Source organism: Microtus pennsylvanicus, chromosome 18 (genome assembly GCF_037038515.1).
Source record: "Microtus pennsylvanicus isolate mMicPen1 chromosome 18, mMicPen1.hap1, whole genome shotgun sequence".
In the NCBI taxonomy this organism is placed as follows: Eukaryota; Metazoa; Chordata; class Mammalia; order Rodentia; family Cricetidae; genus Microtus; species Microtus pennsylvanicus.
Genome location: NC_134596.1, coordinates 7,005,783 through 7,031,930, shown reverse-complemented (window position 1 = coordinate 7,031,930; position 26,148 = coordinate 7,005,783). Strand labels below are relative to the sequence as shown.

At 42.7% G+C, this 26,148-nt stretch overlaps 1 protein-coding gene across 2 annotated transcripts in view; it reads left to right on the top strand.

Moving 5' to 3' along the window:
* The window catches only part of Nell1 (neural EGFL like 1), a 793,214-nt gene that overhangs the window by 170,132 nt on the left and 596,934 nt on the right, over positions 1 to 26,148 (top strand). The gene's annotated exons all lie outside the window — the stretch shown is intronic.

The following is a 26,148-nucleotide window of genomic DNA, read 5'->3' as shown; positions in this document are numbered from 1 at the left end:
AAGTCACTAAGACAATTATAATGTTACACATACATGCATAAATTACAGCTATATAACATGCTGAGTCAGTTTGGTGTTAAACTTGCATGTGTATAATTTCAGCAATGTCTGCTTGGCATCTGATAACCTATTAGAGGACTTCACTCCTGGGAAAGTAATTCTCTCCATCTCTCAGCAGTTGTCAGTTGCCCTGAGTTCTTGGTCAGTAATGGGGTCCCTTGGGATTTCTTCCTTCCACATTTACATGTTTATTGGTGTTGTCATTGTTTGGGGCTTGTTAGGATACCATATTGTTCAGAAATCATGGGTCCAGCTTCTCCATCATGTCTAGGAGACAGTTACTCTTAGTGGCTTCCTGATCCTCTAGTTCTTACAGTCTTTCCACCTCCTCTTCTGTGTTGTCCTCTGTGCTTTAGATGCACCAATATTTTTGGGTGTGTGTATACACATGGACATGGTGATAACAATTGAACACTTACAGATTACATATGGTTTTAATTTACTCAGTGGCATAATGACTCTTAAAAGTCAGTGTTTTGAAAGTAGACAGAGAGCTGAGTGGTTTACCTAATGGCTTACTGTGTTGCCTGCCCCTTGGATAAACCACCCAGCTCTCTGTCCTGGTAGACCTGGGCATTCCAGAACATAAAGGACTCTTTGGGTGTATCTCATTAACTCTCAACTCTCGGAGATTTAAATAACTGTGGTGTTTGAATGAGAAGGGCCCTTAGACATTCACGTGATTGAGAACTTGATTCCCAGTTGGTGGAACTGTTTGGGAAGGGCCAGGAGGTGTGGTCTTGTTGGAGGAAGTTTGTTACTGGGGGCTGGCTTTTAGCCAGCACCATTTGGATCTACCTTTCTTGGCTGGCTTCCTGTTCATGGACTGAGATGTGAGCATTCGGCTGCTGATGTAACTGCCTGCCACAGCACCTTTGTAGACTCTAAGCCTTCAGAATTGTAAGCACAATTAAACTCTTCCTTTTTTATAAGTTGCCTTTGTCTGTTTTTTAAAAACATAACAATAGAAAAGATTGGGTCCATCATCAGCACACCTGTTGATTGAATCTGGGCTAAGGATCTATTTATAAAGTGAAATGTCAGCCTCTTTGAGTTTGGCTTTCTTGCCTATGAAGACGATATAGTAACTGCTTTGTTACTTTTTGTGGAAACATAAAGGCACCGGACTAAAATGTACTGAAAACGTAATACCATAAAATCTTAAAATATTCTTGTTCTATAAAGAATGACAGACTTTTGCCTCTGGCAATAGGACAGGCTTGATATTTTAAAAGTCCTCCCTGTTTGAAATACCTATAAATGCTTGATAAAATACAGGTGAAATCTCTTAAAATTCATCATTGTACTTACAAGAAGAAAAACCTGTGGGGACTAAATATATGGAGGAGAGAAAAAAAATCAGGAGAGTCTATTCCAGACTGGAAACATAGCACCTTGGTTTTCTCCTTTAAAAGTGAAGATGTAATTCACACATAGTGCAAGTCACGACTCTAAACGGATAGCTTTGTGAGCTTGAGAGATTTTGGTTCATGCCTGAAGCTGCTGTGAAGATAAAGAATTGTCCCATCATCTCCAGCTTACTCCTCTTGTCCTTCTTCACCCTGACCACTTGTCTCTTCTGACTCTTTAGCTTTGCTTCCCTTGCGTGTTCCATAAATGAAATCAGTTGTGCATGTAGACGTTTGTGTAACTATGCGCATTGGAATTCACCCAGGTGGTTTACTTCTCTCTAGTGTTGAGCCATGTTCCAGTTTCTCCAGTATGACTGACTACAGTATATAAGCTTACTTTTTGATAAATATGACTGAGCAACTTAGGAGAAGAAAAGATTTATTTGGCTTCCGCTCTATGTCATCGTCCATCATTGAGGGAAGTCAGGGCAGAGACTCAAGCAGGAACTTGAGCTGGAAACTGTAGAGGCATGCTGCTTGCTGGTTTTCTCTCAGGCTCACGCTTAGGTAGCTTTATTACATAGACCATGACTACCTGTGAGGGAAAGGTGTGGCCCTCAGTGCACTGGACCTCCCAAGTCCAGTGTCACTTAACCATCAAGAGCATCTCCTACAGACACGCCCACAGGCCAGTCTCTTCTGAGTGACCCCTTGATTGGGACTCCACTCTCAGGTGACTCTAGGATGTGTCAAATCGACCATAAAAGCTAACAAACATACCGGGTGGTGGCGGTGCACGCCTTTAATCCCAGCACTCTGGAGGCAGAGGCAGGCGGATCTCTGTGAGTTTGAGGCCAGCATGGTCTACAAGAGCTAGCTCAAGGACAGGAACCAAAAGCTACAGAGAAACCCTGTCTCAAAAATCAAAAGAAAGAAAGGTAACAAACACATGCATGCTTGTTACGCCATTTCTCAACAGATGGACAACCGTTTTTTTTTTTTTCAGTTTTCAGCATTGTAACGGCACTGTCCTTTTGCAGATAAATGTTTGTGTGAGTAAAAGGATTTGCTCACTTATGTAAATATGTAGGTGTGAGATCACCCCATCAGAAGTCATTATTCAAGTTCATAGGAAACGGCCAAATTCTTTTACAAACTGTGTGAGCCATGGCACACCCCTGCTGCCAGTGTGTGAAAACTCTGGCTGGAACGCTGTGTTCCAGCAGTCTGCAAAGTGAGAGACCTGTCTCCAGTCCCAAGCATACTGGAGAGTTGGATGGAGGCTTCTGAATGAAAGCTGAGGTTCAGAGGAGGGAAGGCAGAGGGAGTCAATCACTCAGCAAAGCCGGATGGTCCAGGCCCAGCCTGCTTCCCGTTTAACCCCCAGCCCTGTCGCCATGTGGGCATTACCCTAGGCTTAATGCATCCATTAGTATCAAAAAACAATCTTCAGGTGGACCGTGGCTGGTACCTTGCCATTCCTGATGTGTAATACGATTAACTTTGAGGAAGTCGCTCTCAGTCAGCCCTCTTGAAGTACCCCATTTGAAGGGATAGGTCACAAACAATCCCACACCAGTTTGGGATTATGATTAATAAAATGGTTATTTATTTAAAAGGAAAAACTTACAGATCACCATCCCAGACACAGCCCTCTGAGTGATCAGGAAAGGAGTCAAGTAGCCAGAAGTGGAGCAGGAAGCAAGAGAGCAAGCACATGGCTACTGCTGCTTTTTAAAACAAAAGAGACCACGCCCAAGTGGGCTGGTATCTTAAAGACTATTGGCTGAAGGAGCAGAAGTAGCTCCGGCAGCACCCACAGACTAATTGTTGAAAATACGGGTTTATGAATCATTATGGGTGACAATGAAAAAAAATGAAATACTGTTCAGTTAGTCCTTCAAGGACTACAGAAATGAAATTAACAAATAAATTTTCAGTTCCTAGTTTTGACACACATGGAGAAGAAGAGCATTAAAGAATATGTGCTAACCAGAGATGATACGTTTGACTGGGAGTAGCTGAACTGAAAACCCTTCTAGAAATGGAGACTCTAGTCCTTGGGGGAGATAAGGTTGCTGAGACACAGGAGGGGAGAGCACCCACAAAAGGCACTTATTGCTAAGGTCATTCCCCTGATAGCTCTGCAGAGGTAAGGAAGGAAAGAAGAAGTTAGAATGCAGAAAAGAAAGATCAATATAAATTTTATATTCCTGTTTAGTGTGTGTTCACAGATATATATACATGTTTGGTGCCTCCTATATGTTCAAATAGATGTCTTATACATACATTTATATAAACACATATTACATATTTATTTGCATATCTGTGTGATAAATTTAGGAATACAGAATGTTTAATGAATTTCCAAATTAAATTTGGAGAATTTAAGCGAGAAAACTATTACAGGAGCTATTATAAATACGCTTGTTAAGGTTTTTCTGTAGTGTCAAAACATGTTTAGTGTTGTTCCTGGATGTAAAATGAATTCACACTGTGTTACCTGTCACAGCTCACCAAGTCACTTAGAATATTTAGAAGTCTAAAGAATAATTTTACCTAACTCCCAGGTCCTGTAGCATTTCTGATTTTGACTGGCTCTGCTTGTGCCTCCTGGGCTCCCTGGAGTGCCTGTGGCCAGCTCGCCCCTCATCAGGTGCTAAGGTTGAGCCAAGATGCCCTCCGGTCTCCTCCCTTTGGCGTCTCACTCTCCAGAGGCAGAGTTCAGGCATCTTTACACGGTAGCCTTAGGATTCTGAGCATCAGGAGAAGGCAAGAACCAATATTTGTGCTTGCAAAGGCTCCTTTAATTGATCACATGACTAGTGGATCATTGTCCAATTCAAGGCATGTGGTGGAATCGGGAGTCCAGGGCTAAGGAAGTAGAGTTGCTCTCTTGAAGGGCTGCTTTGCAAACCTCGAATGCAAAGGACTCTTTGGGAGAGTTTAATAATGTATTACACAAAGAAGATATTAAAAGTAGCCAACAGAAAAGATAAAATTTTAAAGCAAAAGACTGGCTTAGATCAAATAGATAGTTTTTAAATAGCAAAAGCCAAAAGACAGAAAGGAAATATTTTCAAATTTCGGGGAGAAAATTAATGTTCGAGCAGACACAGCTCAATGTGTAGCTGAGGATGTTGAAAGATAAAAACATCTGGAGACAAAGAAAACTCTTAGCTTATGACCAACAGGTTCTCATTTTTAAAAAAATCTCTGAAAAAAGCACACACCATTAAGTAGATGAAGAGTTGGTAAAGATGGGCTGGAGAGATGGCACACGGGTTAAGGGTACTTGTTGTTTGCAGCACCCATTTTGGGGAAACTCATTTTTAAGTAAAAATATATTACTAATGGTAAAAAAGGCATGTCATTACACAGTTGAAGCTGCTACTACCAGTTACATTCTGCAAAGACCTTTGATCCACACCATGTAGAGAAGCCATTCACATCAATGAAACATCGGTCCAATTAAAGAGTAGAAAAGCATACTTGCAGGCACATCACAGAGGGGAGAAAAGGCGTCCATCTGATTAGTAATCAGGGTGAAAAAAACCCATATCTGGGTGCTACTGAATTCTGATCAAAAAGCTAATATTAACAAGACTGACATAAGCGGGTGTTTTGCTGAAATGTGGAGCAACTAGAACCTTCATTTGCTGTAGGCTTGAGTACAAAATGCCAGGGAGAGATGTTTGGCTATCTATCTATCTATCTATCTATCTATCTATCTATCTATCTATCTATCTATCTATCTATCATCTATCTATCTATCATCTATCTATCTATCTATCTACATATCCATGCACATATGAATTAAGAAAATAGAAATGTATCTGTTCTATGATCAAACAAGAACAATATTTCTTGGTATAAACCCACTACACACTCATGCATGCTCTCACACACATGCACACATATGCACAAAAGTGTTTTTATGAAGATTTATTTCTATTTATTTTATGTTTATGAGTGTTTTGTCTGCCTGTATGTATGTACATCATATAGGTTCTGGGAATAGAACCCCAGTCCTCTTTAGAGTCTTCCTTCTAGATTACAAGTGTTTTTAAAAGCAATATCCATAATAGAAAACCGACAACAAAAATCCATTGGAAGTAAGAGATGCGTGACTTGCAGCATCACTAAGAATCATACTCTGTGCTGAAACTGACATTGTACAGTGGTCGTGTGGTTGAAACTCACAGGCTGTGAGTCCAACAACAGAGTGGGCAGAGCGTTCGCTGTTCTGTTAAAACGAAGCTCTGGAAGAAGGGCGGACCCGATGGGTAGTGTTCACACCCAGGCTTTTGCTGGGAAGGGAGGAGCGGGAGCTAGGAAGGAGAGCAGTGACTTGAGAAGTATCAGCCAGGCTTTGTTTGTTGAATTAGGCCGCAATTCCACAATGTGTTTAGGCTGTGTTACCACATCAGGAGTATTTTTATGATTTACATGTTTTTCACGTGCCTGTTATTCTTACTAAATGCATATACCTGTATGCATAATAGACAAGGAGAATGAAGAACTCTATCAATGGAGTGATTTTTAGTATATTTCAGTTAGCAATCTATAGGGGAAGCAGGCAAAAAGTAAGCATACATGCTAAACAACACATGTATCATATCTGTGCCACACTGTCTTCCAGTTCACTAACCAACAGATGGCACAAGTAGCAAGTGATAGCTCTTTAAAAACTGATTCATGGGAACACAGACAACACCATAGATGACGAGTCTTCCTACACCTCATGGAGATGACTCCTGGATCATGTTCTATGATGAGAGTGGAGTTTCATTATCACAGGAGCAAATATGGATGAAGTAACACACACTCCACCTTTATTCATGTAGGGATCTGGAAACCTTCTTAAGTGTCATTGTCTGTAGGGGTGTGGTGGTGGGTGTCTTTAATCCCAGCACTCAGGAGGCAGAAGCAGGCTGCCTCTGGGAGTTCAAGACCAGCCTGGTTTACAGAGCAAGTCTGAGGATAGCCAGAGCAACATAGAGAATCCCTGTCCAAACCAAACAAAACAAAACAAGAAAAGAAAAAAGAAAAAGAGAGAGAGAAAGAAAAAAAATGGCAGTCTGGTTTAAGGAAAGAGAAGCATGCACTAGAAGGAAAGGAGAAAGGTGAGAAAGATTCATCCTCAGATGGAAAACACTTTTTATGAGATAAGTATACAGATTAGGAAGATGGACAGAAGCTATGAAGTTGGCACAAAGATAGTGAGAGGCATGAAATAATAAGCATATAGAGCAGAAATTAATGCAAAATCAGGCAAAGTAAAAATCCACCAGACTTGGTTTTTTAAAAAAGATAAAGATAGCTGGGCGGTGGTGGCACACAATTTAATCCCAACATTTTGGAGGCAGAGGCAGGCAGATTTCTGTGAATTTAAGGACAACCTGGTCTACAGAGCTAGTTCCAGGACAGGCACCAAAGCCACATAGAGAAACCCTGTCTTGAAAACAAACAAATAAACAAACAAAAAGATAAATATAGAGCAAGAATAAAATGGTGACACTGTAAAACCTTATAGACTGAGAAGACTTACTGTTCTTGCTGGGGGTTTGTGTTTTCCAGCACCCACATGGTGCATCACAACTACCTGGGACTCTTGTTCTAAGGATATGTCGCCCTCTTCTGGCCTCTGCAGGCAATGCACACAGGTAGTGCACAAACAATGCAGACAAAGATTCATACACATAAATTGAAAATAAATAAATCTTAAAAAAAGAAAGAGAAAGTGAGAGAAAAGAATAGGAACAGTGGTTGAGAAAAGACACACACCAATAAGTAGTATTAACGCTGAAATAATAATTACTTTATAATAATAAAGTGGAAATTGAGAAAAAAAATACCACTAAAAGCATGAATTGTCCCAGTGAACACAGGCAGTCCTATTATCATTAGAACACATGAGTTTATGACTCAAGATTTGTGGCCTCAGGTTTTGATGCCAGCAGATCAAACACAGCCTACCTCTGGAAGCAGGACCCTGTGGAGCTCAGCTTGTAAGCAGGGTTGTGCCTGGCTGGGAACTCATGCCCTTTCATAGGATTCACCCAAGGAACTCACACCAGTTGCTGGGTTTTCTGACTCTCCTACAATGCGTCATTTGGGATAGCTCGCCTTTCTTAGATCGCTCCCATTTTCTCGAAGGCTGGTCCAGGCTTTTATACCCGAGGGCTGAGTAGCATTTCAAGAGGTAAAGCCGAACTGTGCTGGGCCCTTTGAGACCCCGGCTTGAAACTTGTATGTTGCTTGTTTTGCAGTATCCTAAGCGGCCGCAAGTGCGTTTTTGTCTTGAGAGTATGATGAACAGATGCTGTCTTCGGTTGGAACTTCTATGAGGGGCAAAATTGTGGAGGATTTTTGTCATCTACTGTGTACACCAAGTAACCCTTCAGTTACCATGTACTATGGCGTTCAGTTGCGGTTCATTCAGGGGATAATTCAGGTCTACGTCATCCCTTCTGGGGAACAATGTACATGAGACTGCTTCCTAGCCGACTCATGAGGATTTGTGGTCTTGATTTTTCCAGCTGGGTTAAAACTGCTTTAAAAAGGACTGCACAAGATGGCTTACTTTTGAACAGATCATATTAAAAGGTCTAAAGAAAGTGCTAGGTTTGTGTGTGTTACACACACGCAGAGAAAGAGAGAGAGAGAGAGAGAGAGAGAGAGAGAGAGAGAGAGCGAGAGAGAGAGAGAGAGATAGAGAGAGAGAGAGAGCACAAATTGGTTATTTCAACAATGCAAATTTGTTTTTAATATATTACTGTGCTAATGTAATCTTCTGTATTAAACCGACGGAAGGAGAAGTTGCGGGGTCATCTCAAGAGGCAGAGAAGGGAGAGGTGCCCTGGTAAAATTCAATATTGACTCATGGTGAAAGAGTCTTAGTGAACTAGCAGTGGAAGGAAGCTTCACTGGACTAATAGAGTATACAAAACAAACACACGTAAAATATCAGGCTCGCAGTTTAAACACGGAGTACTCACACCAAAGCCAGTTGCCGTGCGGCCCTTATCATCACTGCCTCCGTGTTGGCTGTGGACCAAGAGGCCACCAGCAAAGCAAGGTGGCTTTGGAAAGAAGTGGAGCCGATTCATAGGGCTCAGAATTGTCCTAATTGTCCTCATGAAAGGAGGGTTCTCAAGCTAGGACTGCGACAAGTTGAGTGCAGAAAGAGTGAGGGTGTAAATTCCAGGAACCGGCCAGTGGCTCTGCTGCAGCACAGATGTGAAGTGTGGACCAATCAAAAAGATCATGTATAAGGCCAAAATCCCCAAATCCAATACAGTACAAATTCTAAGCAAATTTAACACTTTAATTTTAACAGTCACCCTAAAGAGGACATCTGTGTCTCCCTGGCCTCCCAGGGCTAAGGAGTCATCACAGGGGAGGGGGCCAGAGGGGCAGATGACCACAGTGCCGCCGTGCTTTCTGGGTACAACAGAAGCAGCACACCTGAGCTCACAGTGCTGTGACAGCATGCACAAGGCTTGTGAGGGCTCCAGCCAGACAAGCCCTAGCAACAAGGCTGGGTGTGAGCCTGAAGCCCCACCCCTGGCTGAGAGGCCATTAGCAGTTGCTTGATGCTCAGACGGGAGAGTCGATTTTCTTTAAAGGTGTGACCCCACACTAGTTCCCACACCCCCACCTACATCTACACCCACGTTCACACCAACACTCATACCCACACAAACACCCCCCCACACACACCCATATTCACACCAATGCCCACTCCGACCTCACACTCACTCCCACACCTACATCTACATCCATGTCTACACCAACCCCTCACATCGACACTCACACACCACACTCTCGCTCACACACCTCTCTCTACTCCTACCCACACTCACACAAACATCTGCATTCACACCAACCCCTCACACCGACCTCACACTCACACCCACACTCACACCCCCACCTACACACTGGAGTGTCACTCGTGCCCTGGTATGTCCCCTACATTCAGAATTTAAGTGGACGGCATAAATGGGACTCGATGTGTTTAACCAAGTGGTCACGGTACTGGCTGGATAGGGAAGGCGAGAATCGGGCCAGATCTCAGAGGTGTTGAGAAAGGGGTAAATATGATCAAAATATACTGTTCAGGATTCTCAAAGAGTTAAAATCTTTTTAAAAATCGCCAGAGAATATCCACATAGGAAAAAGTGGTATTCTGTTATTGGAGAAGAAATCTTGACATAGTTAAAATGTCACAAATTTCCGCTGTGCTCTCTAGCTTCAGTGAACTCACAATAATTCCGCGATGGAATCACATGTGTGTCTGTGATGGACTCTCTAAGCGATTCTAGAATCCTAGATGAAGACCAGAAGGAAAGAATAATGAAGACATTTTCTGAAGAAGTAGAAAGGAAGAATTTGTTCTTTCGGGTCTGAAAGCTTATTATGAAGTTATTGCAAACCCATGGAGCATGTTCTCACTACGAGAGCAGACTGTAAACCAGCAGAAAGGAGGCCGGAAATGGCTGTGCTAGAAGATGTGGTCACTTGGGAGGCTCCATGAATGACTGAAGTGTCATTTCTGACCAATGAGGAAAGGGAGCTTAGAAATAGCAATTATGGGTTTCAGTTACTTACAGATGTGTACATATGATACAGATGAATGATTGACACACAGCATCCGTTACCATATACTAAAGTTCTGTGTTCAGTATCAGAGAATGCTTTAGGTATATTCCTGCATTTTGCACACAGAATCAACTGCAGTTATAATTGAATTCAATTCTTTATGATCTCAGGTTTGAAGAGTTATATTTAAAATATATTTTAATTTTTTAAAATTGAAAATACATTCTTCTCTCATATAATACATTCCAACCACACTTCCCCCTTCCCCCACTCCTCATGCCCCCTCTTCTCTCTTCCCCTCCACTTCACCTCATGCCCCCTCTTCTCTCTTCCCCGGATCTACTCCCCATTTGTTTCCCTCGAGAAAAGAGCAGATCTCCAAGAGACAACAACCATTGATATAGTAGTTGGACATATTTAGAATACTGGCTTTTTGGAGCCCATTCCTTATAAAGGGATACCTTGCTCAGTCATGATACAGGGAGAGGGACTTGGTCCTGCCTCAACTTGATATGCCAGACTTTGTTGACTCCCCATGGGAGGCCTTAACCTTTCTAAGGAGTGGCTAGAGGGGGAGCAGAAGAAGAAGAGGGAGGGAAAACTGGTTGGTATGTAAAATGAAAAAAAAAAACCTTTTAAATAGAAAATTAAAAGAAATAATCCTAGCACTTAGGAGGTAGAGGCAGGTGGATATCTATAAGTTCAAGACCATCCTGGTCTACAGAGAGAGTTCTAGGTCAGGTTCCAAAGCCACACAGAGAAACCCTGTCTTGAAAAACAAAATAAAACAAAAAGCAAGCTAATGAATCCATGGAAAGGGAGACAGAAAGAGTGTAAGAAAACAAGGCCCTCTAAATCAACACGAGCGAAGCTCATGTGAACTCACTGCAGCCAGGGCAACATGCACAGGCCTGAATGGGTCTGCACCAGGTCCTTTGCATAGACTATGGATTCCAGTTGTTCTTATGGGATCCCTGAGCGAATGAACAAATGTGTCTCTGTTTCTTGGACTTTTCTCCTTCTGTTTGTTTTGTCTAATTTTAATGTGTTTGTTTCTGTTTTATTTTTTACTTTATTGTTTTCCATTAGAATCCCATTTTGTTTTCTAATGGGAGACAGAAAGGGAGTGGGTCTGTATGGGAGGGGAGATGGGGAGAAACTGAGAGGAGCAAAGGGAGGTAAAATTTTATATATATTATATCTTCACACAATATATAAATATCCTACAACATTTCTCCCTTTTTGTCTAAATAAAAAGGAAATGTTGAAATTCAAATATAGTAAAACTATATACAATAAGATCAATTATCAGGTAAGAATTACCTTTATAATGTCCAGTCTATCTATAGTTGGCAAATTCATAGAACATACTCCCTTATCTATCCTATTTTGGTGAGTCAAAATTTTTGTACATAATTTACTTTCCATCATAGCTTGTATTATGACCCTAAAATTATCTTTTTGGACCTTAAAACATTTTCTTAGATAAACAATTTAAACTTTTATATCTCTCAACCTTATACACTTTATACCTCTTTTGTGAGTTTTTTCCTGAATTCAGTAATGTGGAAAATTGTAACTATAAGTATCTCATCTTTACCTCCATCAGAGACCTGAGAAGGATATAGTATTACCTGAGTAAACAGGAAGTGCAGAGCAACCAACTTCCAAAACTATAGAAATGACAGAAGCAGCTGGCTACCTGGACAGTCACCCAAGTTTCCTCTGCAATGCTGTGCCATCCATCTTCAGCCTATATGCCTAGAATATCTGACAGACTATTCTGTGAAGCAGGGATTTTGAAGGAGTGTTCTACCTTGTCTTAGCAAAGTTGGGCAGTCTTGAGAAATATTTTCCAAGAAAAGAATAAATTTTAAAAATGTAATCTCACTGAAGGAAACATTGAAGGTTCTACTTCTACTATATAAAACTTAAAATTCCATTAAAGAAGATCTTGACTCTAGGCTCAAACAGCAAAAAAAAAAAAAAAAAATCCACTAATGTCATATTATAAATCAGTAAGGTTTGCAGAGTCATCAGGACTGAAATCAGAAGAAGAGAGAGGACATTTTCCCAGAGGAGAAATGTGAAGAGCTGGTGATGTATTGGAGATGCAAACTCAGACAGCGAATGCGATGACATTTCTTCACCTATGAGGCTGCTAAAGGTGGGGGTGTGGGCATGGGAGTGATGAACCCATTGTGGGAACTTAGCTGATAGAGCCAAAAAGGAAAGTGATTTAGATTTTTTTTTTTGGTGTGGTAATACATACCTTATAATACAGGACTTTAGCTCTTCAATGTAATTATCAAAAAAGCTCTTGGTAATATACCAAGGGATAGATGTACAAGCATGGTCTGCAGAATGTCTGGGTTGTTATCATCTCAGAAAACTGGAAAAAAACCACACAACTAATTGTCTATCAAAAGGAGTGTGTTCAAATGAAGTACAAGGAGATGATAAAGTCAGTGATGTGTTGAAGGAAAAAGGAAGTGCCATAAGAAAATTACTGTATTAAATCTCTTCCATATTTTAAAAGTGCAATGCAATCCAACATATTGCCTATTGATTCAGTTCCACATTAAAGGAATTGCACAGAATTGTAAGCATCAGCCACAGAATAGTTTGCTTCTTCAAAGGGAGGGATGAGGATCTCACTGATGGTTCACACACAAGCCTGCAGCCATGAAAACAGCACTGAGGCCGAGTGCCCATGCTGTATTTTGTTTTCTGCTCTGTCATGCATCTGTATAGTCACAATCTGACCATCTTAGAGGTAATAATCCAAACAATCCACATATTTTAGTATATGTGTGTTTGAATACCATCTCCCTAAGCTTCAAAGAACCAACAGACATATATGTAGGTGTCTCCATTTCCACCCACCTTGTTTAATGCAGTGCTGATTCTTGTCTCATAGGGAGTGATTTCCTGGTAAAGTCAGACTTTTCTTTGGATTCTTGAATCTATAATGAAGGGCATTGACTGGTTCCCCCTCCTGGAAAACATAAACATCCCATAAAAATTCTTTAAAACTCAGATTCTGTGTACACCTAGATATACTTGTTGACAATTTCGACTGTAGACTTTAAGAAATTCCACTATAAAACATAACAATTGACTTGGATTTAATAGTTTTGAAGGCTCAAGCTTTAGGCCATTGATGTAGAGCTCCGTGTGTTGATTAGAGTTTTGCGAGATGTCAACAATTCACTTCTGATAATTGCTGGGATCGCCCCTTGAAATATAGGTAGGTAGAAGTCAGCAATATGGTGACATGGGCAGCTCCCAGGACATCACACATCTCGTTTGTATCCATACAGAGTCTTACTTAAAACAGGTAAACAAAAATAGGTCCTGGCTGTGCATGGTGGCATGCACCTTTAATCCTAGCACTTGGGAGGCAGAGGCATGTAGATGTCTATGAGTCTGAGGTCAGGCTGGGTCTACGTAGTGACACATTTTTTTCAAAACAAGCAAAACAAAACCACCAGCACCAAAATAAACATTAGAATGCAAGCAGAAAGAAACAGAAGTAAATTTGGTGAAACTTTGAAAACAAATATTTATAGTAACTCAGTACCCCAAGACAAAGACAACATAGACACAATGGGGTTGCCCATGGACACTTTCCTGATTTTTGCCTCACACTTCTCTGGTCTTTAAAATGTCACTTTACTGAAAGTCTTGAAGATATAACTTTCTGTTCCCATTGCTGGGAAGGAGTCCCCAGATTGTGGCGTTAGTAGAAGCCTTGCTCATTAGTTATTTTTGTGTCTATTCTAAATGTCAGGGACTCTGAGAGACTGACATTGGTCTCAGTCTCAATTATCTCAGAACTCTTCAGCATGAGAAAAGGGGCAGACAGTGACCAAAATACCAAGGTTAATCGCCTCTAGTTGTATGGGGCAAGAGAGTAAAGCAAAGACACATACTAGGTCACCCATCCTAAACATGGAACTGAGGAGAGAGTTTCTTCCAGTAATTTAAAAGCTCCTACATATTTAGGATATGTAGAAAGTCTCTTGTATGAATCAGGTTAAATGCATGGTCAGAAATGACCTGAAAATGTCCCTACCTTCTCCCTCAGACTAATCCTCAGGACCAGTGCAAGCTAACCTACCAAGACTTGGCCATTCTGGCATGTTCTCCCCAACTCCTTGCAACAATTAAAGAAGTTCAAGGAAAAGTTTCTAACACAAGAAGAAGGCAGGAACTGCAGTGAGCTCATGTGACAAGGAAGACAGTCTTGGCAAATTAATCCAATAAACTAGCAAAGAGACCAGCTCATTGTCTAGCACCCAGAAACAAGAAAGACCAGAAACCTCAGAAATACCCGGAGACTCTGCCATCCAGAGTCCCTGCTCTTCAGTGTTCACAGGCTCACAAATGTTCAAATGAAATTACAGGGCGGGAAATGAATGAGGGGAATATTGTTATTCAGTGAAGCAAAAATATCTCTGAGGAAGCTCAAGTTAAGCAAAAGGTTTTTTTTTGTTTTTTTTTTTTTTTTTAATGAAGGTCTTAAATACGTTCCAGAGTTTAGGAACCCAGGAAACCAAGGAAGTGATGTACAAACAAAACAAGAATATTAATAGCAATATGAAGTATAAAAAAATGAATCAGACATTCCAAAACTAAAAAGACAATTAAAAATTTACAAATTCACCAGAGTGATTCAATAACATTTGAGCAGGCTGGGGAAAGACTTACTGAGCTTGAAAATGAAATGATTAAAATTAACAAGTCTGGGAAGCGAGAAGAAAAATAAATGAAGAAAAATGAACCCAAGGGCCTGGGCTTACTAGGAAGTAGATGAGAGTACCCACTAGGGATCTCCGGACATAAAGGACAAGTCAGAATGGATGGGGAATAAAAGCAGCTGAAATTGTCAAAGTTACATGAGATGCGTGAACCAACCGAATCATCCCAGTTCAACTCCAAATAGGATAACCATAAAGATCCCCTCCACACATACACACGAAGATTTTATTGAAAGACCGAAAGAGGACTGGGACAATAACTCAGCTGGTAAAGTGTTTTCTGTATAAGAATAAGACCCTGAGTTTAATCCCCAAACTTATGAACAAAAGCCAGATGTTTTAGAATGTTCTTGTTATCTCAGCCGGGGAAGCAGAGACAGGGGGGACTCTGGGCCTGCTGGCAGCCAGACTGGTCTACTCGGTGAACCCCAGGCCAATGACAGGCTCTGTCTCAAAAGGCAAGGTGTGTAATTTCTGAGGAATGACACCCGAGGTTGACCTTTGACTTCTACACATACATGTATACACGTTACATGCATCTATACACACGTGCACCCACACTTACGGGCAAGCACATACATGGACACAAAGAAGAGACACTTGACAGGAGGAGCAACATTATTGTCGTCAAGAGCTGGCAGCTAGTTCCCCATCAGAAGGCATGGAGGCAGAGGCAGTAGGTCAGCCTGTGTAAAGGGAAGATAATACTCCAGCTTTACAGAAAGCACGATTCCAAGAAGCCACATGAAGATATCAAAGCCAAGGAAATTATGGAGCATTATTTCTTAATATAGATGTAGCATCCCTCACAACACAAAAGGAAACTGAACTCAGCAGCACATTCAAAGGCAGTGTACCATGCCGTAGACCAAGACTGAATATGAAAAATCAGAATATGTAGAACTGAAGTTTAAAAAAAAATACAGAAACAAGACAAAACAAACCAGCAAGCCATATCACCACCAAGGACACACTTGACAATATCCAATGCCTGTTTCTAGTTCTTAACAGTATAAGCAGTCCGCTGGGTTGGATTCTTGCTGGACCCAGCTTCCAATATCAAGTGGGTGGAGTAATCGTTCTCGTATTGGCCATCCTATATCCTTGTGTGCTGAAGGCTTTGGGGTTTAGCTGAGGGACTCAGAGTTTCTAGCTCTAGGCCTTGAAAATTAGAAGACTTAGAAGCCAAATTCTCACAGCTCCAGGTACTCCAGACAGAGGCACATTGTCCTGAGATCTGTCTGCCTATGGCCTGACACTTGGCAAATAGTGTGACCCTTGACTTTGAGCAGCAGCTAACAAAAGTAGTTGGCATCAGCTAGCATTACGGCTTCTGTATCTTGGTTGTTAGCGCCCTGGCTCTCAACAGACACTGATATTACAGTCCTGAGCTTGGGCCGTTGGAACCCTCAGCCCTTAGCCCACTAGCGCTCTTCTGGTAACCAGGGTTTGTAATCCCTGAAGTTTCAGCCCCTGCTTTGGCTTGTTGCGGCCTCTAATCTCCTGAAGCATCTCTGTCTTTGGCCTTCCTGACACTTCTGCCATCCTTTTCTGCTTCTTGCATTTTCTGCCCCGTTCCTTGTCTTTGTCTCTTAAGCTGTCTTTTCATGGCTGCTGCTGTTGCATCACCTCGCTTGCTGCTCTGCCCGGCTGCTCTTCGTGCTACCAGCCCAGCCTGCTCTGCTCGCAAGAAAGCTTGCATGTAGACAAAGAAAGCAGCTCACAGAATGCCTTCTATTGGGCCTAATTCTGGAATCCCAGGAGGCAGCGCAGAATAAGCCTTACAAAAATAAAATAAAGAGCAGAAGAGTCTGGCTATGTAGTCGGGGGGAGGGGGGTTAGTGTGAGTACGGCATGCAAATGGAGGACTTTATTTTGTATTAGTGCAAACTCAGCTTCCAATTCCATCACTCATATAAAGACCAGTCACACCCTTTTGTTGAATCATTGGGAGAAAGTGCTCGGCTGCTTGTCCTGAGTGAGAATAGCAGCAGGAGGAGCAGGCACATTCAGAGCACATTGAAGGTTGTGCGAAATGTCTGGAGAAGTCATGGCTGGAGCAGAGGTCCTGTCTGCAGTTGTCTGGCTTTTTGCAGTTTCCCCAGCATATCACTAGAGGGTTCCATGCAGCCAGGCCGCCATAATGGCTGTTTAACTGGTCACAGGGTCAAATCGCCTGGCTGCCAATAATCTAGCTTATTTAAGGCAAAACTGAACATCAAAAGGGTGTTTGCACTAAATATCTAGTATTGGCATTCTTAACAGCACTCTTAATGGCTCTTAAGATAATACACTTAGGAGAATTGGGGCATTCTCTCCATCTCGAGAACACTCAGAATACTAGCAATAGGAGGAAACTTACCGAAGGTGATAAAGGGCATGAGTGAAAATCCCACAGCATGCATCATCCTCAGTGGAGAAGGACGGAATTATTTTCTCTGAAGGTCAACATCAGGGCAAGGAAGAGGACAATGCTGTTCAGCATCTTCCTGGAGAGGAGGACCCAATACTGTTTAGCATCCTACTAGAAAGGAAGACCCTGCTGCTGTTCAGCATCCTCCTGGAGAGGAAGACCCCGATGCTGGTCAGCATCCTCCTGGAGAGGAAGACCCTGATGCTGGTCAGCATCCTCCTGGAGAGGAAGACCCCGATGCTGGTCAGCATTTTCCTGGAGAGGAAGACCCTGATGCTGGTTAGCATCCTGCTGGAGAGGAAGACCCAATACTGTTTAGCATCCTACTGGAGAGGAAAACCCCAACACTGTTCAGCATCCTCCTGGAGAGGAAAACCCCAATGATGCTGCTCAGCATCCTACTGGAGAGGAAGACCTGGGTGCTGGTCAGACTAAATCTAGGTTTATTGCTTACAGCATATAAAGAAAATTAATCCCAAATGGGTCAATAGTCTAAATTTGAGTTAATGGCATGAAGCAATAGAAACCCAGGGGCAAACTCTATGGTTTTTGATTTTGCAATAGAGTCTTAGTTATGACACCAAATACATGAGCAGCAAAAGAAAAAAGTCAGTAAATTAGGCTTCATTGAAGGATATTATTAAGCACCTGAAAATAAATGCCACATCATATGAGAAAATATTTTTAACTGTGTGTCTTATAAGGATTTAACATCCAGGACATGTGAAGTAAACCAATTAAAGCTGCTAATAGAGAGGTTGGAGGGGCTTCAGAGTCGGATATAACCTTATGTGAAATTACTAAAGAGCAAATGAAAATTGAAAAATGTTAAAATGATATGGATCAACATTTCTCCAAAGAAGAAGACCAGAGAGCCCATGCATGAAAGGATACTCAGGATTATCAGCCAGGAAAAGATGATCAAAACCAAGATGATATAATCACGTTTACCGCAATCGCACGAGTATAACATTTGAAAAAAGGAAAAAGAAGAATGAGTGAGAGCATGGGTCCCTGTAGCCTATGCCTTGCTGGGTGGGAGACTGTAAGACGGTATAGATACTGAAAGTGTTTCTTCCTCCGAATTACAACATAGAATTATCATGTGACCCTTAGGTCGGTACTCAAAGGGACTGAAAACAGAGACCCACATTTGTATCCAGTGTCCTTTGTAGCATTAGCCACCATTTCCAAAACATGAACAAAACCAGTATGTCTACTCATGTAGGAAGGCATGATCAAAGCATGATATGTGCAGGCAGCAAGCCATTGGTTATCTAAAGGTATGTGGTTTGAATGAGCCTTTAATGCACTTGAGATACACTAGGCACAAAGATGAATACCTTATAATACACTTGCCCTAGATCTTTTTTCTGTCGTTGTGATTAAAATATCCCCAGCCAAGCAACCTAGGAGATAAAGGCCTTATTCTGATGCACAGTGCAGGGGTGTAGTCTATAATTTTGGGATAGTCAAGGCAATAGAGGGCTTGAAACAGCTGGTAACAGAATGCACAGCCAGGAAGCAGAGTGATACTTGCAAGTGCACAGCTCCTTTTCTCCTTTTGCTATAGTCCAGGACCCTGCCCAGGGGATGGTGCCCCTCACAGCGGGTGTATCTTCCCACCCCATTTAAGATAGCCCTCCACAAGCATGCCCAGCTGTCTCCCAAATGACAGTTGACATTAACTACCACACCATTTACATGCAGTCTCCCGAATAAACGAAGCAATTGGGTCAGAAAGGTCAGAGGTTACAGGCGCTAGGGGCAGGCGATAATGAGAATGGTTGCTAAACATTTATTTAAAGTGATAAGTCTCACGGCCTCGTGCATGAGCTTGAGGCTTCTGAACTGTGCGTTTAAAATAGCTAAAATGGCAAATAAATGATCTCAGCTGCATTTCCAAAGTCATAATCAGTGGTCCTGGAATAGAACCTGACACTTCTCACTTCTGACACATTGCCAAGAGATGGTGATTAGTGATTCTGATGTCCCACGACATCATTTGGGGACCCGCACATTAGGCTGACATGCAATGACAGCAGGTAAGGGAGCTTTGGAGACACAGTGGGACATACCTGAGTTTGATTATTGGGCTTGCCTGGTCAGAGGTGCAGAACTTGTATCTCCTTTTGAGACGAATGGATTTATACTCTCTAAAAAAATTCTGTATGCACACAAGTCTAGGTGTGTATGCCTGTGTGTGGGTGCACACACAGGTGTGTGTGTGTCTCTGTACATATGGGGAAGCCAGAGGGAGGTACTGAGTGCTGACTCTAGCTCTCCTCTCTTCTTAATCCCTTTGAATCAGGTATCTTACTGAACTTGGGGCTGGGTCTTTTAGCTTGGCTAGCAGCCAGCAATCTGGGGATCTTCCTGATCCCATCCCACTCAGTGCTCAGGCAGTCAGCATGTGCAGGTCCATGATTGGCTTGTTAACGGGTGCTGGGATCTCAACTCTGGTCCTCTTCATTGCCCTACAAAAGCCCTGAACTGACAAACCTTTTCTGCAGCCCCTGAGGTGACTGCATTGCATGACATACCAGTGTAAGATTTGGTACCTACCTTCCTCTGCCAGCTTATCTCAGGCCATTGTCTCTTCTGGGCACAGAATAGCTGCAGCAATCATCTCTGAGCCTCCCTGAGCATGCCCGAGCTTCAGAATTGTCCTCACCTTCTCCTCTGTCCCTCACTCCATCTCTTTCTGTCTCTCTATCTCTGTCTATCCCCCGCCTCTCTTTCTCTTCCTGTCCCTTCCTCCATTCCTACTTTCTCCCATTTCTTTTTCTCCCTTTCAAAACTCTGACTCTCCATTCATGAGGTTCACAGGCCAGTTGGAAGTTCTTGGAAGGACCAACCTCGGCTGGTCCCTCCTACGTTTATTTACTCATGTGCCTGCAGCAGACTGGTGAAACTGGATGAAGTCTCATTTATCCTGGATAGTTTCACAAGATGAAACTGATTTTATCAGACTGCATGGTTGATTTGGGGTATATTTGGCTGGGATGCTGTCTGAAGCACATGTTTCTTGTTTGGACTTCTTTCTGTAGTGATTGGGGGTGTTTTGGGAGAGGTAATGGACATGGTCTTAGTACTAGCACAGAAAAACTTCTAGCCTGTTCTACTGGACAAAATGACCCATAAAGTCAGCCGTGTGTTCAGAGATGGGAAGCGGGGCTCTCTCCTAGATGTGAGGTTCAATGTCAGTCTGGAATGTGTGGGTGCAGGATGAGGAGCCTCTACATTCTCTCATCCTTTCTCACTGAATATTTCTGTTTTGTCACATTCACTAGTTTGAAAGTATAGAGAAGGTTGGCTTCATAGACAGTTGACACCTAAATCCCAATACATGGTGCTGCATTTAGCAGGGCTCCATGATTGACTTAAGGCTTATTGCTATCTTTGATACTTGGTAGTTTTTAAAATAGGAGACTTAAAAATTGTGTAATTGTTCCCTGGTATCATTGTATGTTTACTGCTTTGCTCTTGCTTTCCAGACTGTAAGCTGTGCCAGGCTCAGAACCTATCTCTAGCCAAACACTTTCTAAACAATATAGGGGTTCTAAACAATATTGTATCTAAACAATCTAGGTCTATTGGGGTTACATCCAATAGACCTATTAAAAGTTGAAAATATATTAAGTCGAATATTTATTTAGTTCTTGGGGCATAGTGGTACATGCCTGTCGTTCCAAGAGTTGGGAGGTTGAGGCAAGAGGACCAGGAGTTCAAGGCTAGTCTCAGCTAGATAGCAAGTTCAGATCCAGTCTGAGCTACACGAGGCTCTGACTAAAACAAACAAACAAACAAACAAGCAAACAGCTAGAAAATTACAGTTAGTATGAGTAGCATACCAAAAACCATCCTATATTGCATTGCTGATTCTTTTTCTTCTTGATCTTGTGGCCGCTGGTCTGTTGTGGCCGTGGCTCTTGGAGGCAGACTGTCAACATGAACAAGTGGCCGAGGCCAGTACCCTACAGTAAAGAGTTCGTGTACAGGTGACGGGGGCTGCAGTAGGGGATGAGTGTCATGGCTGGTCAAGCTAATTTCCATGGTGAGGAGAGAAGAAGTGGGATTTTAAAAAGTTAAAATGAATAAGTGGTATAAATAGTTTGGAAGCCACTATGTCTGGCTGCAAGGCTCTATTATCCAGGCGTGATTTGGTCTGTATTGAGTGAACGGCTGATCAGAGGAGTAGTGTTTAGCACTAGCCGTTTCTTCGTGTTTGTTGACAGGATGCATCTTTGGGTGAGTCCTTTGTGGTCGTCTTGTTACCCGGCGGTAACATCCATGTCTTGTCCAGGCTCCCTTTTCATTGGAGCTTGGCTGAGGGAGTCTCTTTCAATTCTGACAGTTTTGACATTGTTTTACCATATAGCCAGAGCCAATAAAAAGACAAAAACTCAAAATTTGAAGTACGGTTTCTATTGAATATGTATTGCTTTCACACTGTTGCAAATTTCAAAAATTAAAAGTTAAGCTGTCAAAAGTTAGGGACTTTCTGCAGTCTTAAAAATGAGTGGATGTAGAGATTAGGAATTGGACAGTGGATTATCTGGAGTTCTTTAAGGTACAGAACTCCTAGAATGAGTATGTATAAATGGGGATTCATTAAACTGGCTCCCAGCATGCAGTCTGGGTAGTTTAACAATGTCCTTTCATCCTGGAGATGCCAAGACTCTGGTAGCTTCTCATCCCTGTGTTGGATGTCTCCCAGTCTGTCCCTGAAGGCCTGGGGGATTCCTGGGGAGCTGCTGGTCACCAGGCTCTGTGGGCATCCTGAAGAATTTGGTTCTGAGAGTGGGGCTGGAATGCTGGAGCAGCAGAACAGATGGATTAGCCAGCGAGAGTGAATGCAAGCGGGCTGAAAGGGAGATTTCTTTCCTCCACATCCTTGTATCTGGGTTGCCACCAGAAGGTGCCATTCAGAATTCTGATGGGTTATTCTGCTTCAAAGCATCCGATTAAGGAAATCCCTCACAGGAGTTCTCAACATCTTGGGTTTTCATTGATTCCAGATGCAGTCAGGTTGACATCCAATATTAGTTATTACAGACACCTTACCTGTAAAGTGATAACTAAGTCTGTCATAGAGGTAATGCAGGCTGAATGTGTGCATGCACTAAGCTACCTGGCAGGTAGGAGGCTGCATTGCAGATAGTCCACCTTGTCTCTGGTGTGTCCTCTGTGATTTGCTCCACTCCACATTGTAGCAGCGACATGCACGCTTACATACACACTTACATACACACTTATTAGGAGGACAGGACTGAGAGAACCATCAGCCCCATCTAGCCTAGGAACGTAAGAGTCTCTAGGCACGAGGAATGCTTCTGTGCACAGAGGGGACGAGAAGAGGACATGGAGAGAACACAGAGAAGATACGAAGAGGAAACAGAAAGATACAGAGAGGATGCAGAGCCGGTACAGGATACAGAGAGAACAGCAGAAAGGATGGTAGGGTTCTGAGCTTGGACAGTGGTTTTGCTTCAGATGTCGGTTGAGGGATGTGGATAAGAGAACCAATAAGCTAATGCTTTTGAGCCTCCAGACTTCTGCTCTTCATCATTACTTAAGCTAATTACACCTCACATCCAGAGAATCCTAATGAGGTAGTGATTATTATCTCCTTTGTACAGCTAAGTCAATGGGACTCTAAGAGATTAAGCGATCTGCCAACCCTACCCAGCTCATAAGTGATGGAAATGATATTTGAGCCTGGGTTTTTCTCTCCCCACAGTCTGATCATTCATCCAACAGGTATTTATTAAAATCTTCATGGGGATGGGGTAGCACACACACTTCATTCTTGATTAGAAAGCCATCTCATATGTCATGGATGTGACCAGGCCTATTATTTTCTTCTGGATTTCCAGGGGTAGAGAACAGTTGATTCTTGGGGAAGGAGACAGAAGAGACTGACTGTTCCACAAGGCCCATTTGGGCAACAGGATGGTTCTCCTTGCCTTCCAGTGGTAGTATGACTGGTTGTTCAGGGTTATGCTCACAGGGGTCTCAAGTCTCATCTCCTCAGAATTCTGGGCACCAGACAATGCTCCTGGCCATCCGGTGGTGAACTATGATGACCTGGGTACAGGGAATATGTCAGTGTCTCATTACAGAAATTACCTCTTGACTAACTAATGCAGTGCCGCAAAACTCTGACTGAAGTTTTGCGTCCTGAGAGTCAGCACATCTTAGGGCTTTGCACATTCAGGCTTGCGATTCTGCCTCCCGGGCCCAAGACACACACCTGGTTTATTGCTCTGGAGTTAAATGCATATGATATGTTTCAGGCTGAAATAATATTATTCTCTATTTTTAAATATTAATGAGTTGCTTCCTAGGCAAAGTAAAGCAAGAGCATCTCACGTGTCAAGCCCTAGTGAATCATCATAGACAGTGTGGTGAAGATTAAGGAGCACAGGAGGAGGCATGGCCTTGGTGAGGGGTACACAAGTCTCTACACCACAGATGAGTCCCCTCTGAAACCGACACCCAACCCGGGAATTTCTGTACCTCAGAAAAACATCTCTCTGAGGAAATAGCTATCTAGTAGAGAGAGACGTGATTATCACAGCTTTTATTCCTGGGATGGTTGACTACCCACTCAATTTTCCTGTCTTGCATTTTAGCTGTTTGTGCTCTTATTTCAGAGTATTAAAAATGACTACACCTAGAGGAACTGCAGTGTGTTTGGGATGCTCCAGGGTTGATGGTAGTGGTTGGGGATATAGCTTAGTAAGTAGGGAGCTTGCTTCATATACACAGGGCCCTGGATTCAGTCTCTAGTATAGCATAAACCTCTAATTCCAGGGCTTGAGAGGTGGGTGTGAGAGGATCAGAAGTTTAAGGTCATGCTCAGTTGGCTGTGGGGAGTCTGAAGGCAGCCTGGGCCGCTTCTTCTCAAAAGATCTAAAGGAGAAAGGGTGAAGAGATAAGGAACTGGGTGTTCTGGCAGCTTCTAAATAGCGTAGGTCCCCAGGAGGATTCCTAACCTATTGTGCCAAGGTCAAGGCTGGTTTCTATCTATCTATCTATCTATCTATCTATCTATCTATCTATCTATCTATCTATCTATCTATCTACCTACCTACCTACCTACCTACCTACCTACCTACCTATCTATCTATCTATCTATCTATCTATCTATCTATCTATCTATCTATCTATCTATCTCGATAGTCTCTCCTTTTCCCTTTTATTTCATTTAAACCCCTTTAAGGGTCTCATGTAATCTGAGCTGGATGGCACTGAACTTCTGATCCTTTCTAAACTCCGGGATTCTGAACGTACCTCACCAAGCCCGCTGTGAGCCCAGTGTCGGGGAATTCCACCAGAGCTTCATGCATAGTAGGCAAGCCCTCTACCAAGGATGTCCTCAGCCCTGCCGTGCTTTCTCTTACCTGGTCATCTCCCTCTCTTTAACAGCTGAGCTGTCGTTGCAAAGTCAGATTGATGACAACTCTTTCCCTTCCCTGGCAGCTGTTGAGTTCTCACCTCAGCTGCTCCCATCGTCCCGCAGATGGTAAACATATGTTTATAGGGCACAAAGCGAGAGGAGCTGGATTGGATTCCTCCCGTACCTCACTCCTGCTTCCCTTTCATGCGGAAAGCTGGAACCGCAGCACCGGAAAGTGTACACGATTATAGATTAATATTTCTCTGCGTTAAGACTCTGGAAGCAGCGGGGCAGCTAATGATATGCTAATGAGCCGACAGCTTTCATGGATTGTAATGAAAGTCGACAAGTGTCTTTCTTGGCTTTGTGCAAGCTGGGATGTTTTCTTCACTGTCTTCAGGGCAGAGACGGGCTATGGGCTGCATCTTGAGAATGCTCCTCACCAGCTCTTCCTTTCCATGATCCCGTTGTCAGAGCTGGGGTCTCTGCCAGCTCATAAACAGAACACATCTTCATCCGTATATTTACACGCCTGGCAGGAAGCGCTCCCACCGCCTCTCCTCTCCCTTCAAAGCAATTTGTTTCAGTGTTTTTAGCATACAAAAAAACAAAAAAACTCAAAACACCCAGAACCAGTTTCTTCTGTGTAAACAGAGATCTGCAGGGAAATAAGAGCGTTAAAAAAGAATTAGCATTTGTTTAGCTTTAAAGCATCTTTCCTTTGTGTTAGAGAGCACTGAGTGTCTAGGAGGGTTTGCTAATCTCAGTTATGCTCTATGTAAGAGGGTCTTAATGGCATCATTTTCTGATTTCTTTATTAGATCTTCCTATTTCTCTTACCGAACAACAAAACTGTTGGAAATAATGGGAGTCGGTTTCACAAGCATTAAAAATCCAAATGGACCACTTCTGGGTGGGAATTTGTTTTCATCTTCTTGGCAAGCCCTCTGCAGGAGGTAGAGCTGGCAACAGGTGAATTAAAGGAAAGGGGGAGAATGGATTCCCTCTCTGCCTTCCACCCTGACCAACAGCGATCCTGTGAGCTCTGCACTGTAGGCATCCACTTGTGGTTCACATCCTCCCGAGGTGGAGTTCCAGGGACAAAGAGGAAATTAGCAACATAAATGCGATGGTGGTGTGCGCAGGACCTCAGGCTACCTAGGAGCAGCTCTGCTGTTCAGTGTTTAAAGCTGCTTCAGCAAACGGTTAGCATACAGTACAAATAAATGACTTGCTAGACACCGGGCAATAAAGACAAGCTGTAGTCATTTCAGTAAGAGGAGCGCTTGACTTCAGTGTCTTGTTTGGCAAAGCAACCGTGGGGCTCCCCATAGGTTATTTTCTTAATTAGGGTTTCTGTCGCTGTGAAGAGACACCACGACTATGGCAATTCTTATAAAGGAAAGCATTTAACTGGGTGGCTTACAGTTTCAGAGGTTTAGTCCTTTATCATTGCGGTGGTACATGGCAGCCTGCAGGCAGACATGGCGCTGGAGGAGGAGCTGCGAGGCCTACATCTTGACCCACAGGAAACAGGAAGTAGTCTCAGTG